Source organism: Eptatretus burgeri, chromosome 3 (genome assembly GCF_056783735.1).
Source record: "Eptatretus burgeri isolate ZD-2024b chromosome 3, Ebu_testis_v1, whole genome shotgun sequence".
Lineage (NCBI taxonomy): Eukaryota > Metazoa > Chordata > Myxini > Myxiniformes > Myxinidae > Eptatretus > Eptatretus burgeri.
In genome coordinates, this window is record NC_140963.1 from 33,637,569 (window position 1) to 33,650,068 (window position 12,500).

At 40.8% G+C, this 12,500-nt stretch overlaps 1 protein-coding gene across 5 annotated transcripts in view; it reads left to right on the forward strand.

The window, feature by feature from the left end:
• LOC147029652 (uncharacterized) overlaps nt 1–12,500 on the forward strand; it is a 443,651-nt gene that overhangs the window by 79,610 nt on the left and 351,541 nt on the right. The window contains exon 1 of one of the 5 annotated variants that reach the window (XR_015056003.1): nt 8,342–8,504. The exons of the other annotated variants lie outside the window; for them this stretch is intronic. The gene's annotated coding sequence lies outside the window, so the exon portion shown is untranslated. Of the gene's footprint in view, nt 1–8,341; nt 8,505–12,500 lie in introns of those variants that run through there. 5 annotated transcript variants of the gene reach the window in all.

Genomic DNA, 12,500 nt, shown 5'->3' on the forward strand with positions numbered 1-12,500 from the left:
ACCTTTAAAAACCTTTTTCTCCAGAACAGCCAGACAGACCGAGGGAAAACTTCACGCACGTTCCTCAAGCCTTGGGATAACAATGTGTTCATGAATAATTGATGTCACATCGTCTGGCAGCCATATTGGATTGAAAGAAAATTTTTTAAAATATATTTCTCTTGAACCGCTTCATTGATCAACATGAAACTTTACAATTATGATCTAGTAGTGATGGGTATATATGTTTAAAATTTCAACCTGATCGGGCACATGGCCCACAAGCCAAAATGATTTATTTTTTCGAATCTGTGCACTTTTTGATTTTTATTTTTGATTTTTTGGAATAAGGCTCACTTGGCTGTTCCTGGATGGGTTTGAAGGTAGACAAGTCACAGCTGAGACCCAAATCCTACACAGGTTCCTCCTGATGACTTTATCGTTGCTTTTTGCTTGGTTGGTACACAAACGCCACACAAAATTCACTACTCAAAAGTACACAAGCACCACACAAAAATTCCCAGAACCCTGGTGAGGGTCTGCAATCTCTGATTGCACTTTCTTGTTCAAATTTGTAATAAACAGATAGAGCCACTAGTAATGCTTAAATATACTCCTTAATACAATTAATTTATACCATAAAAGCCAATATATTGACATCACTTGAAAAAGGAAATATAAATGTCATAAAATATCACAATAAGTATACCCCACTCTCCCACTCCCCCTCTGAATCTATAAAATAAATGTGCATCAGTCTGTCAGTTCATTCATCTCCTCCATAACTCAAAAACCATGAAACCTAGTGGCCCCAAACTTTGCATAGATATACTCAGGGAACTTCAAGGTAGTGCATGAATGAAAATTGGGTGTTTGGGCTAATTTAAACACCTGTTTTGAAGATAATTAACGACCTTATTTAATGAAATACTTCATCAAAACATCATCCTTGGTCAGCTCCTGAGTCAGCCTTCTGTAAGCTTGCTGGGATCATAATTCGTCATTTTGTTTAGCCTTCTCAACAATGCATTCACTTGGAACAGGCTACAATGGTTTCTCCACAATAAAGCACTCAAAATAAAGTTCTGGATACATCGCGATGCTTCTTAACGCCCAAAGACAGCAGTGTTCATGGCTTTATTTCATTTCCACAAATGTGATAAGTTCTGGAATCTCTTAACTTGAGTCAAATTTCAAAATGTAAACTTCTTAACTGACCTCAGTAGCAGCTCCGACTGCTAAAAAAAAGAAAAAAAGTCATTTGTCCATTTTGGACATTGTTTGACATTCCAGGCATCTCCGAGTGTCATGGCTTTATTTAGTTTCCACATATGCGATAGCCTGTAGAATCTCTTTACCTGAGCCAAATTTCAAAATTTAAACTGCAGAATTGACCTTGGCAGTGGTTACAACTGCTGAAACAAAGTGCTTATTTGTCTAATTCAGACATAGTTTGAAATTCCGGGTGTCTCCGGATGATGTTTGTCATAACCGATCGCTAATGGGTTGTGAAGCCAGCGCGGTCATATTAAACACCGCCCAGAGATGACCTGTGATATCTGGAGTGTTAAACAATGTGCATACTGGACAAATTAACACTTTTCTAACAGTCGGAAGTGCTGATAAGGTCATTTCCGCATTATATATTTTGAAATTTGACTCAGGTGAAGAGATGCTCGAGGTTATCGCATTTCTGCTGAAATGCTTGTTAATGTCCAGAGAGTTGTATTTTTACAATATTTGATACTCAGGTTGGTGGATTTCTCCAGATGTGTCCAGACGGTGGCTATCTCCAGATGTATTCAGATGGTGGTTATCTCCGGACATATCTGGATATTAATTGTGAAACTTCTCTGAAAACGGTCTCTGGACATGTCTGGGCAGTGATTTTGTCCTGATGGTGGTTATTTCTGGACGTGCCCAGACGGTGGCTATCTCAGGATATATCCAGTCGGTGTATATCTCTGGACGTGTCTGGGCGGAGTTTGTCTCTGAGCACTATCTATATTTCCTATGAGACGCCATTTGTCTGAATTGCGATATTCCCCAATGCTGAGAGAGTGAATGGCAAATTTGATTGGTTGAGATCATGCAAAATGGCATAATATTTTGTCCAAGAACTGCTCAACAGATAGCTGTTGAAAGTGCCAAGAGAGTGATTTGTGTTCAACAGTGTTCAAGTCCATAATTAAATTGAAATAACATAAAAGATTTTAAAGGCTGTAGAAAAAACAAACTTTTTACTGAAGTTTACCGCCATTGAGGCAGCATCTTTCACATCACCTTGTTTAACACTTTTTTTTGTGCCTTTTTGTGTTATTTATGACATCCCTAAAAACAATACGTTTCTTGCTTGAAATGATTTTCAATGTTGTTTGACTGCCAGACAGACTAAAAAAAATTATCTTACTCCTCTCTGCCCATGCACGATTTGGGCGAGATTCCGTACAATTTGCCAAATACTGATAAACTGCATGCTCCTGTTCCCATTAGTGTTCCATAGTGTTCAAAATATGTAGCATTCAATTGAAATTTAGTAGACACTCGATCATAAACTGACATCTGCAGACAGACAGACAGACAAAGTGAACCAATTGCTTAACCCCACGTTTCACTTCGCGTGGGCAGGGTAAAAGTTTGAGTAGTACAACTGTTATCCTGCATACTGTTGTAGTAACGGTTTAGATCTCCAGATTATGATCTGATTTCAATGTTTTTTTTTGTAATAAAGCAAAGAACATTCTGAAATAACAACAAGAGTTTATAAAATGTTTAGAAATCAATTAAAATGGACAAACGAATCGACATGTTTTTTCTTTTGTTAAAACTGCCAGCAGACAAAAATGTCCATTGTTATAGTCAATTCATATTCAGTCGTAATCCTTCCCTGTGTCTGCAAAATCATTTCCTTATGAGTAATCGTCTTAAAAAAAAAATTCACAGACATTCTACTCAAAAGGTAAATTGAAATTTCAACAAAATCAACACCTGATCAGGCAAGGCGATGATGAGAATAACGTTTTTTCCTCACCAAGTCCATATTGTCATCAACACACACACACACACACACACACACACACACACACACACACACACACACACACACACACACACACACACACACACACACACACACACACACACACACACACACACACACACACACACACACACACACACACACACACACCTCCCTTTGGAGGGGAGATAACACCTGGCACATGATGCCTGCATCGTCCTGAAGGACACTCAGTAATGGAATTGTCAGACTTGGCCCTTTCCTCTTTGAGATCTACACTTATTGGTGGTTTCTTCATTTTTTTTGAAGAAAAATTTTTGAAGAATTTTTGAAGATTATTCTTTCCAACTACAAGAAGTATTTCATAAATATTTTCGAAAAATCCACATTCCTGAACTTCAACCTTCATTGCCATTTATGTCATTTTGATGCTACCCTTAGTTCCTTTTTCAAACACTTTTTTCATGCTAACTTTTGCCTAATTACGGTATTTTTTTTTTAATCATTTTACTTCGGCAGTGGTACAGAAAGACTCATGTGTGCCTGTATTGTCGATGTATGGCATGAAAGATAGCCGAAGCTCTCAAGGTATGTGCATACTATAGTCTCTGAGCTCTCTGGCCTGGCTTTGGATCTCCACCCAAATATAAATGTTACCCTGCTGTTTGGAAGGCAGGTTATTGCATCACAAAGCACAAAACTCTGTGTGCCATCTGCTTGCATTATTTGGTCGGCATTAAAGATCCCACGGTGTCTTTCGTGAAAAGGAGGCAAGTTATCACCAGTACCCTGAACAAATTCTAAATCCCTGCCCCAATATGCAGAGGCACTGACCTGCATCAATAGCAAGTACAGTTTTGCCTCAGAAATGATCCAACTAGTAGACTGAATCCAAAATTTAACCTCTCTTCAATAAGCAATCTGACGCTAAGAAGAACAATAACAACTGTTGATGTCCTCAGTTTTTCTTTGCTTATGTGTCAGTTGCATCATAGGACTGGCAGGATAGCCCAGATGTATGCACAATCTCCTCTTACCTGTCGAGCTTGGGTTTGAATCAAAGCCAAACTATAAACCATTATCCTGGTGTTTTGCAGACAAACTGTGGTGGACAAATTTACTGTCCTGTCTGTTAGCAGGAGTTTTGGATGGAAAAGATACCACGGTGTCCTTCGAGAAGTGTCGGCAAGCTATCGCCGGCCCCCTGGGCATAAAATAAATTCCTGTTCTAACCAAACACACACACACACACACACACACACACACACACACACACACACACACACACACACACACACACACACACACACACACACACACACACACACACACACACACACCACACGTTCCATCAGCGGCTCAGGCACACCCCCAGCAAATGATACACAGTCATGCCCCCAGCAAAACAGCCATGTGGTGCATATAAAATTGCAAGGTCAGTCAGTTGCCTTGTTGTTTTAAATATAATTATTAATTAATAATTATGTAAGAGACATGAATATGAAACATTTTCTGAAATATCATCCCGAGGTAAAAGTATGGTACAGGAAGGGCAAAGATGTGAATACAAAGCACACCAATCCAATTCAATATTTTGACTGACTGACTCATTCTAACCACTGACTCACTGACTGATTTTAAAGATTGGTACCTTCCGGGTGACGTAGAAGGCTGAACTTTTTCGAGTACACCGGTACACCGGAAAAAAAGCCGGTACACGGGAAAAAAATCACAAAATCGTCGGACAACATCGATAAATGAAAATATAAACAAATGAAAAAAAACATGTGGGTGAGTGACCTGAGACAGTGGGGAAGCATGGTAATTTTGTGTGCAGACAGACATCGAATCCGGAACACCAGGAAAAATAACAGAACTGTCGAAAAGCATCCATAAATGAAAATACAAATAAATGGCCAAAATAAATGAAAAAAATAAATGAAAAATCAAATATAGGTGAGCGATCCAAAACAATGAGGAACCACGATTTGTATGCTTACACAATGTGTAAACACATATGTATATATATATATATATATATATATATATATATATATATATATATATATATATATATATATATATATATATATATATATATATACATACACACACATTTCATTCGAACCACTCATTCACTGACTCACTGACTGACTGATATTAAAGTTCAGTACCTTTCGGGTGACGAGGAAAGCTGAAATTTTGCGTGCTGATCAACGTCAAATACGACACAACAGAAAAAAATCACAGAACCATTGGATATTGTCCATAAATGAAAATATGAATAAATGGAAAGGATAAAAAAAACAAATGCAGGTGAGCGACTCGAGACAATGGGGAAGCATGGTTCGTTATTTCTTGGAATGTGTAAGCATACCCCACTATTATATATATAGTTGAAAGTGTGTCTGTGTGTGTGTTTCTCTGTGACCTATGCACGTGAAACGTACTGGACTGATCCTAACCAAACTTCACATGCTGACAGAACATGTACCCGGGAGTGTCCCGATGTAAAAGAATTGTACTTCCGACTTCCGGTTTCCGAATTATGACGTCATCACCTGATTTCGTAACGTTAATTTTTCAAGTTCAGCCGATTGCCATGGGGCCAATGCCATTTGCAATAGAATGAAAAAATAATGCTACAGTCAATTGAAGACAATGACTTCCGACTTCCTGGTTTCCAAATTATGACGTCATCACCTGATTGCATAACGTTAATTTTTCAAGTTCAGCCGACTGACATGGGGCCAACGCCATTTGCAATAGAATGAAAAAATAATGCTACAGTCAATTGAAGACAATGACTTCCGACTTCCTGGTTTCCGAATTATGACGTCATCACCTGATTTCGTAACGTTAATTTTCAAGTTCAGCCGTTTGACATTGGACCAACGGAATTTGCTCGAGAATGAGAAATTAATACTACAGTCAATTGAAGACAATGACTTCTGACTTCCCGGTTTCCGAATTATGACATGCATTCGACACACTTGCAAAAATGACCGTATGTATATTATACTGTATAATGATATAATAATCATCTGTAAGTCATATTTTATTAACATTTTCTTTGTTCATTATTGTTATAACCATGGTTATAAAAACCATTTTTATTGTTACTGTATAATGTTTTTACGTCACTTCGGCCTGGATTCGGGATCAGCGATCAAATAATGTAAGTCACGATTAAAAATTATTTTTTGATGATGCGGGAGTTATCTTTATTAAAATCAGTTGAGGAAATGTACACCATGTCTGATATTTGGGTCTTTCATGTCTCCGACGATGCCTTTATCTCCAGGGATGCATCATTCCCCATGACAAAAACCAGAAGCAAAAGGGTCATAGCTGACGACACGGATTCCAAATTGCCAGAGTATTGCGTTGTTGTTGTTGTTGTTGTTGTTGTTGTTGTTGTTTACTATTCTGTCATGTGCACGCGTTGAGTATGAAGCTCGCTACGTTCGCTATTAAATGCTGTGCGGTGTATAAACACGATCGGGTTTGATCTCAATGTTGCGAATATTAATAAACGCTGTGCGGTGTATAAACACGATCGGGTTCGATTTCTATGTTGTGAATATTGTATCCACACTATTAAAAGTGTGTGTGTGTGTGTGTGTGTGTGTTTGTGTGTGTGTGTGTGTGTGTGTGTGTGTGTGTGTGTGTGTGTGTGTGTGTGCGCGCGCGCGCGTCATTGTGTGTGTGCCCGTCATTGTGTGTGTGCCCGTCATTGTGTGTGTGCCCGTCATTGTGTGTGTGTGCGTCAATGTGTGTGTGTGTGTGTGTGTGTGTGTGTGTGTGTGTGTGTGTGTGTGTGTGTGTGTGTGTGTGTGTGTGTGTGTGTGTGTGTGTGTGTGTGTGTGTGTCAGTGTATGTGTGGCATCCTCTACAATTTTACAATTAACTGTGACATATACTCCTTCAGACCCGCCGTCATCCACGGGATTCCTGAGCCGAGCATGGGTATCCCTGCTAGTGCATATATATATATATATATATATATATATATATATATATATATATATACATGAGGTGTGTTCAAAAAGTATCCAACCTTAATTTTTCGTGCGTAAACAAATGAAGCTAGGGAGGCGTGGTTTGGTGCAAGTATGTAGGCGATCCTAATCCGTATGCGTGAATATTTTTTTCCCGCCTGCAGAAGCTCTCAGTCACCGACAGACCGCCGATGAGTGAGGAAGTGTAAGTGAGCGCCGTTGGATTTTCGTTTTTGACAAAATGATGGATCACTGTGGTCTCATCGCCAGTGATCATTGTGTTGAAGAAGTTGGGATCGCTGTTCACAGTCTCCATCATGTCCTGTGCGATCTCCAAACGGAGTTGCTTCTGCTCGATCGTTAGCAGCTTTGGCACGAACTTCGCTGAGATTCTCCTTAAGCCCAAATCCTCAGTCACAATGGAATGAACGGATTCAATGCTGACGCCCGCCTCGTCTGCAAGTTCTCTGATCATGATTCGACGATCCTGCATCAGCAGGGTTCTCACTTGGTCAATGACGATCTCATTTCGGGATGTTGAGGGCCTACCAGAACGTGCTTCACTTTCCACTAATGTGCGACCATCTTTTAAGCGGTTGTACCACTCTTTTATCTGTGTGGTGCCCATTGCCTCTTTCCTGAAGGCCTGTTGAATCTTGCGGATCTTTTCCACTTGGGAATCGCCAAGCTTTACACAAAATTTGATGCAGTAGCGTTGTTCAAGTTTTTCCGTCATTTTGTCAAAAACGAAAATCCGCCGGCGCTCACTTACACTTCCTCACTCATCGGCGGTCTGTTGGCGACTGACAGCTTCTGCAGGTGGGAAAATATTCATGCATACAGATTAGGATCGCCTTCATACATGCACCAAACCACGCGTCCCTAGCTTAATTTGTTTACGCACGAAAAATTAAGGTTGGATACTTTTTGAACACACCTCGTATATACAGTCATGCGCCACTTAACGACGGGGTTACGTTCTGAGAAACGCGACGTTAAGCGATGTCGTCGTTGTGCGAACATCATTTTTTTTTTCGTTTTCGTTTTCGAACATCGTTTTCGAACATCGTACTTGCACAAAACTACACACCTAGGCTATACGGTGTAGCGGTGTAGCCTATTACTCCTCGGATACAAACCTGTACAGCATGTTACTGTACTGAATACTGTCGGCAATTGTAACACACATCCAAGAGCGACAGAAGATGCGTTCGTTTTACCTTTGTGCTGTTCATGACGGCCATCGGTGTTGTTAGCAGCAGCTTACAATCTCCTCTCGCATTGATTATAGAAAGATGAATAAATAGCGTTTGGATTTTGTAAATACGTAATCATTGCATCGATGTTATAATTTATAAATGAATAAACGAGCACCTGTCAATTGTGATATATATTTTCGGAACAGTGCGATTGTTTTAACAACATGAAAAGCTTCACCAAAAAGAAGTTTGTGTTTTAATTTCGACTGTAACAACGATTTAGTCGCGGAATTCTTCAACTCAAAGGTAATTTACTTGCTCGAAGGTAAACGTGCAAACATTGGTTCAGTTTGAAAGCCGATTTCCTTGAATCCCGATTTAGCACGACCCTGCTTTTTTCGCGATGACATTTTATGGACCTCAACGGTCGCATTATAACAGGGCCACACTTTCGTTGTTTATTATCATTATGAGGTATTATGTACTGTACAGCGTACATAATTGTAGGTGCTATTTTTATACGACTGGCAGCGCGATGTCGGCTACATCACTCGGCGATAGGAATTTTTCAGCTACATTTTTTTTTTTTTCAGAGCTGGCAGATCCATCGTATATGCGATCCGTCGTTGCCCGGAACGTCGTTAAGCGGCGCATGACTGTGTGTGTGTGTGTGTGTGTGTGTGTGTGTGTGTGTGTGTGTGTGTGTGTGTGTGTGTGTGTGTGTGTGTGTGTGTGTGTGTGTGTGTGTGTGTGTGTGTGTGTGTGTGTGTGTGTGTGTGTGTGTGTATATATGTATATATATATAATACACTGCCTTCAGAAATTATTGCTCATTTTCTATCCATACAACAAGCAAGCTGACAGAGGGCTGACTGAGGGACTGACCAAGGGTGATGCCTTTAAAAAGGATAATTGAATAAGGCCATTAATTATCTTCAACAGGGGTGTTTAAATGAACCTAAACACCCAATTTCCATTCGTACACTTCCTTGGAGTTCCCTTCATCAGCATGCAAAGATTTGGGCCGTTTGGTTTTATCATTTTGTAGTTATGGAGCAGATGCGCGCGCGTGCACACACACACACACACACACACACACACACACACACACACACACACACACACATACAAACACACACACACACACACACACACACACACACACACACACACACACACACACACACTGAAAAAAAAACATGCAAGCACACACACACTGATATTAATTGTTTGATAGTCTACATTTGTCGGCTCATTAAAGTGATTTGAGGCTGTTTAGGGTCGAAAATATTCTTTGCAGACGTAATGATCACTCGATAATAAGTTTCAACAGAAAATAAGATTTTGTGATTTCAGTTACAGAATTTCAAAAAACTTAACACCTTTCAAACTTAACCATAATTTGCAGCATCCAGGTGAGCCACAAAATGTGAAAGTTCAGCTGCTCCTTGTGACTCTTTATGTTTAGCTTGGGAGAACAAGATGTTTGCAAAGCAATCAGCACATTTGCTTCCACTCCTTGATGGGCAGTCATAACATTTTCTTTCAGCAGTAAGCAAATGAAAAACGATATAATTTATGCCTTATTGAAACTGCTGTAAAAAGATTGGCTCTTCAGTGGAAAATGTCCATTCAATGACGAGTATCTTCAGAAAACATCCTTTTCTTTAGAAATATAGCAAGTAAGGCAAATAATGGACATGTGTTTGCTGCACTTCAATCCTTAAAGTGACTTTTGAATGAACTGAACATTGTGCTCTGTTTTTTTGTGCTCGGTCTGGAGCTCATTAGTGACAGGAACAAAAGGCTGGACCGGTGGCTTTCGGTTATCCAGCCTCTCATGTGGCAAATTTAGCACTTGTAAATGGTGCTTAGTGGAAAAGAGCAGATACCATATGCCATGACCTTGAGAGTGGGATTGTGGGGATGTGGGAATGTGCTACAAAGAGGCAAGCCGCCAGGCCGATGCTTGAGAAGTTCTGCGACCTTGGTGGGCTGTCCCACAAATTACTTTTATGAAAACGCCTTGACCTCTGATGAAATAGAAAACCAAGGAAAGTGATGTTTATTCTTTGGCCAGTCTTACCTGTGTCCCTTCTTACCACAAGTTTTATTTTGTGGCTAACCTTATCTGTCACCATTCTAACCACAAGTTTTATTATGTGGCTAACCTTATCTGTCACCATTCGAACCACAATGCTTAGTTGAATAATTCATGTCATATATATATATATATATATATATATATATATATATATATATATATATATATATATATATATATATATATATATATATATATATATATATATATATATATATATTGTTGCGGATTCGCGCCCGCCAGCGTGCGAACGGCCACGTAACTCGAATCGCGGCACGTCGCCCACCGGACGGACTAACGCCGGGAACCAGTCACGGGTGGACCTTGCACACGTGGCTCCCCTCACTCGCGGCCTTCCACTCACTCATGCCATTTCCCTCACACAAACCACACCACTCACACACGCGGGGGCACTCACCCGCGGTTCCTCACTCATACACCGTTCCTCACTCACACACGCGGGGGCACTCATCCGCGGTGCCTCATCCACACTGGCCGTTTCATCCACACACACGGCCTCACTCACACACGGTGCCTCATCCACACACGGCGTGCTGGGAAGCACGTACTCCGGCACCATCGCCACCACACCACTCACACACGGGGTCGCTTCCACACACGGGGACGCACTCACACCTTGCACCACACACAGGGACAACTACACTGGGGATTCGTGTCCCCACAAGGGTCTCCGGGGCCTCTATATCCCCCAAGCTCTCCAAGCACCCGTTCGCAGCACCCATCCCCTCGACCCCGCAAAGCACGACCGAACTCACCTGGTCGTGACTCGCCTCAAGGGGGCATACTCCCTCCCCTCGTTCCTGGAGGAGGCTATCCAGCTGCTCGCACTGGGTCCCTCCACGCTCCGCGAGCTCAACCTCACTATCCTCCACTACCTCCGTGTGTGTGTGCGTCACTTACCCCGTCTTCATCGTGCAGTCTTCCCTCTATCGTTCCCATCTCCCGTGTCTCTGCCAACTCTTCACCCTTTACCTCCCTTTTCTCCACTATCTTTATTTCCTTTGTCGTCACCTCGTGTCTCGTCTCGCACGTTTTGGTCTCCCCATTTAATTTTTCCCTTTCGGTCACCGTTGCACCCCCTCCCAGCTCGTTCGCTCCTACACGTGGAGTCGCCATTTTAAGCTCCCTGCTAACGGCCTTCATGCCCGCCTGCAGGCATCGGCCCATGTTCTGCGTCTCACCCCGGAGCTTTTTCGTTTCTTCCTTCATTTGCTTGTTCATTCCTTTCATTTCGTTTTTCATTTCATTTGTGTTTGCATCCATCTTTTCGTTCATGCTTTTTATTTCATCCATTTTTTGTGTATTCGCATCCATCCTCGTTGTCATTGCCGCCAGCATGGTGGTTGTTGTTGTGAAGCGGCGTTGTGGTTGGTGGTTGTTGTGTGATGGCTGTTGAGACGTGGTTGGTGGTGGTAGTAATGGCGGCTGGTCCAAAATAAAGATAGTAAAAGAAAAACGGCGATCTCGAGGGGTCGCAGCCCGACTGAATGACATTTATTCCCTCTAAACAACGGGTTTGGGCCTTAACCACACATATACTTACAGAGATATCTCACCTAAGGGACCTGAATGGTGGTTTGTGAATTTCGTCAACCACAACAATATATATATATATATATATATATATATATATATATATATATATATATATATATATATATATATATATATAAATATTTATATATATATATATATATATATATATATATATATATATATATATATATATATATATATATATATATATGCCTGGTGTTGGCTCAGTGGTTAGGGTGGTGGCTTGGGATCCAAGGGTCCTAAGTTCAAGCCTCGTTGCCTGCTGAATTACTTCACCAGGTGGTTGACTCAGCTTGCCATCCTTCCGAGGTCGGCAAAATGAGTACCAGCTTGCTGGGGATGATCGAGTCATTCGAGTATCCTGCGTCGGAGTGGCGACCCGTCCAGGATTGTGTCCAATAGCCAAGGAAACTGCTTCGGCAGCACCGACGCTCTGTACAGAGTATGGTTCCAATGGATGGATGGATGGACAATATATATTTTAAAGAAATATATATTTACATATATATTTAAAAAAAAATATATTTACATATATATATATTAAAAAAAAAATATATATATATATTAAAAAAAAAAAATATATATATATATACACAATCATGCGCCACTTAACGACGGGG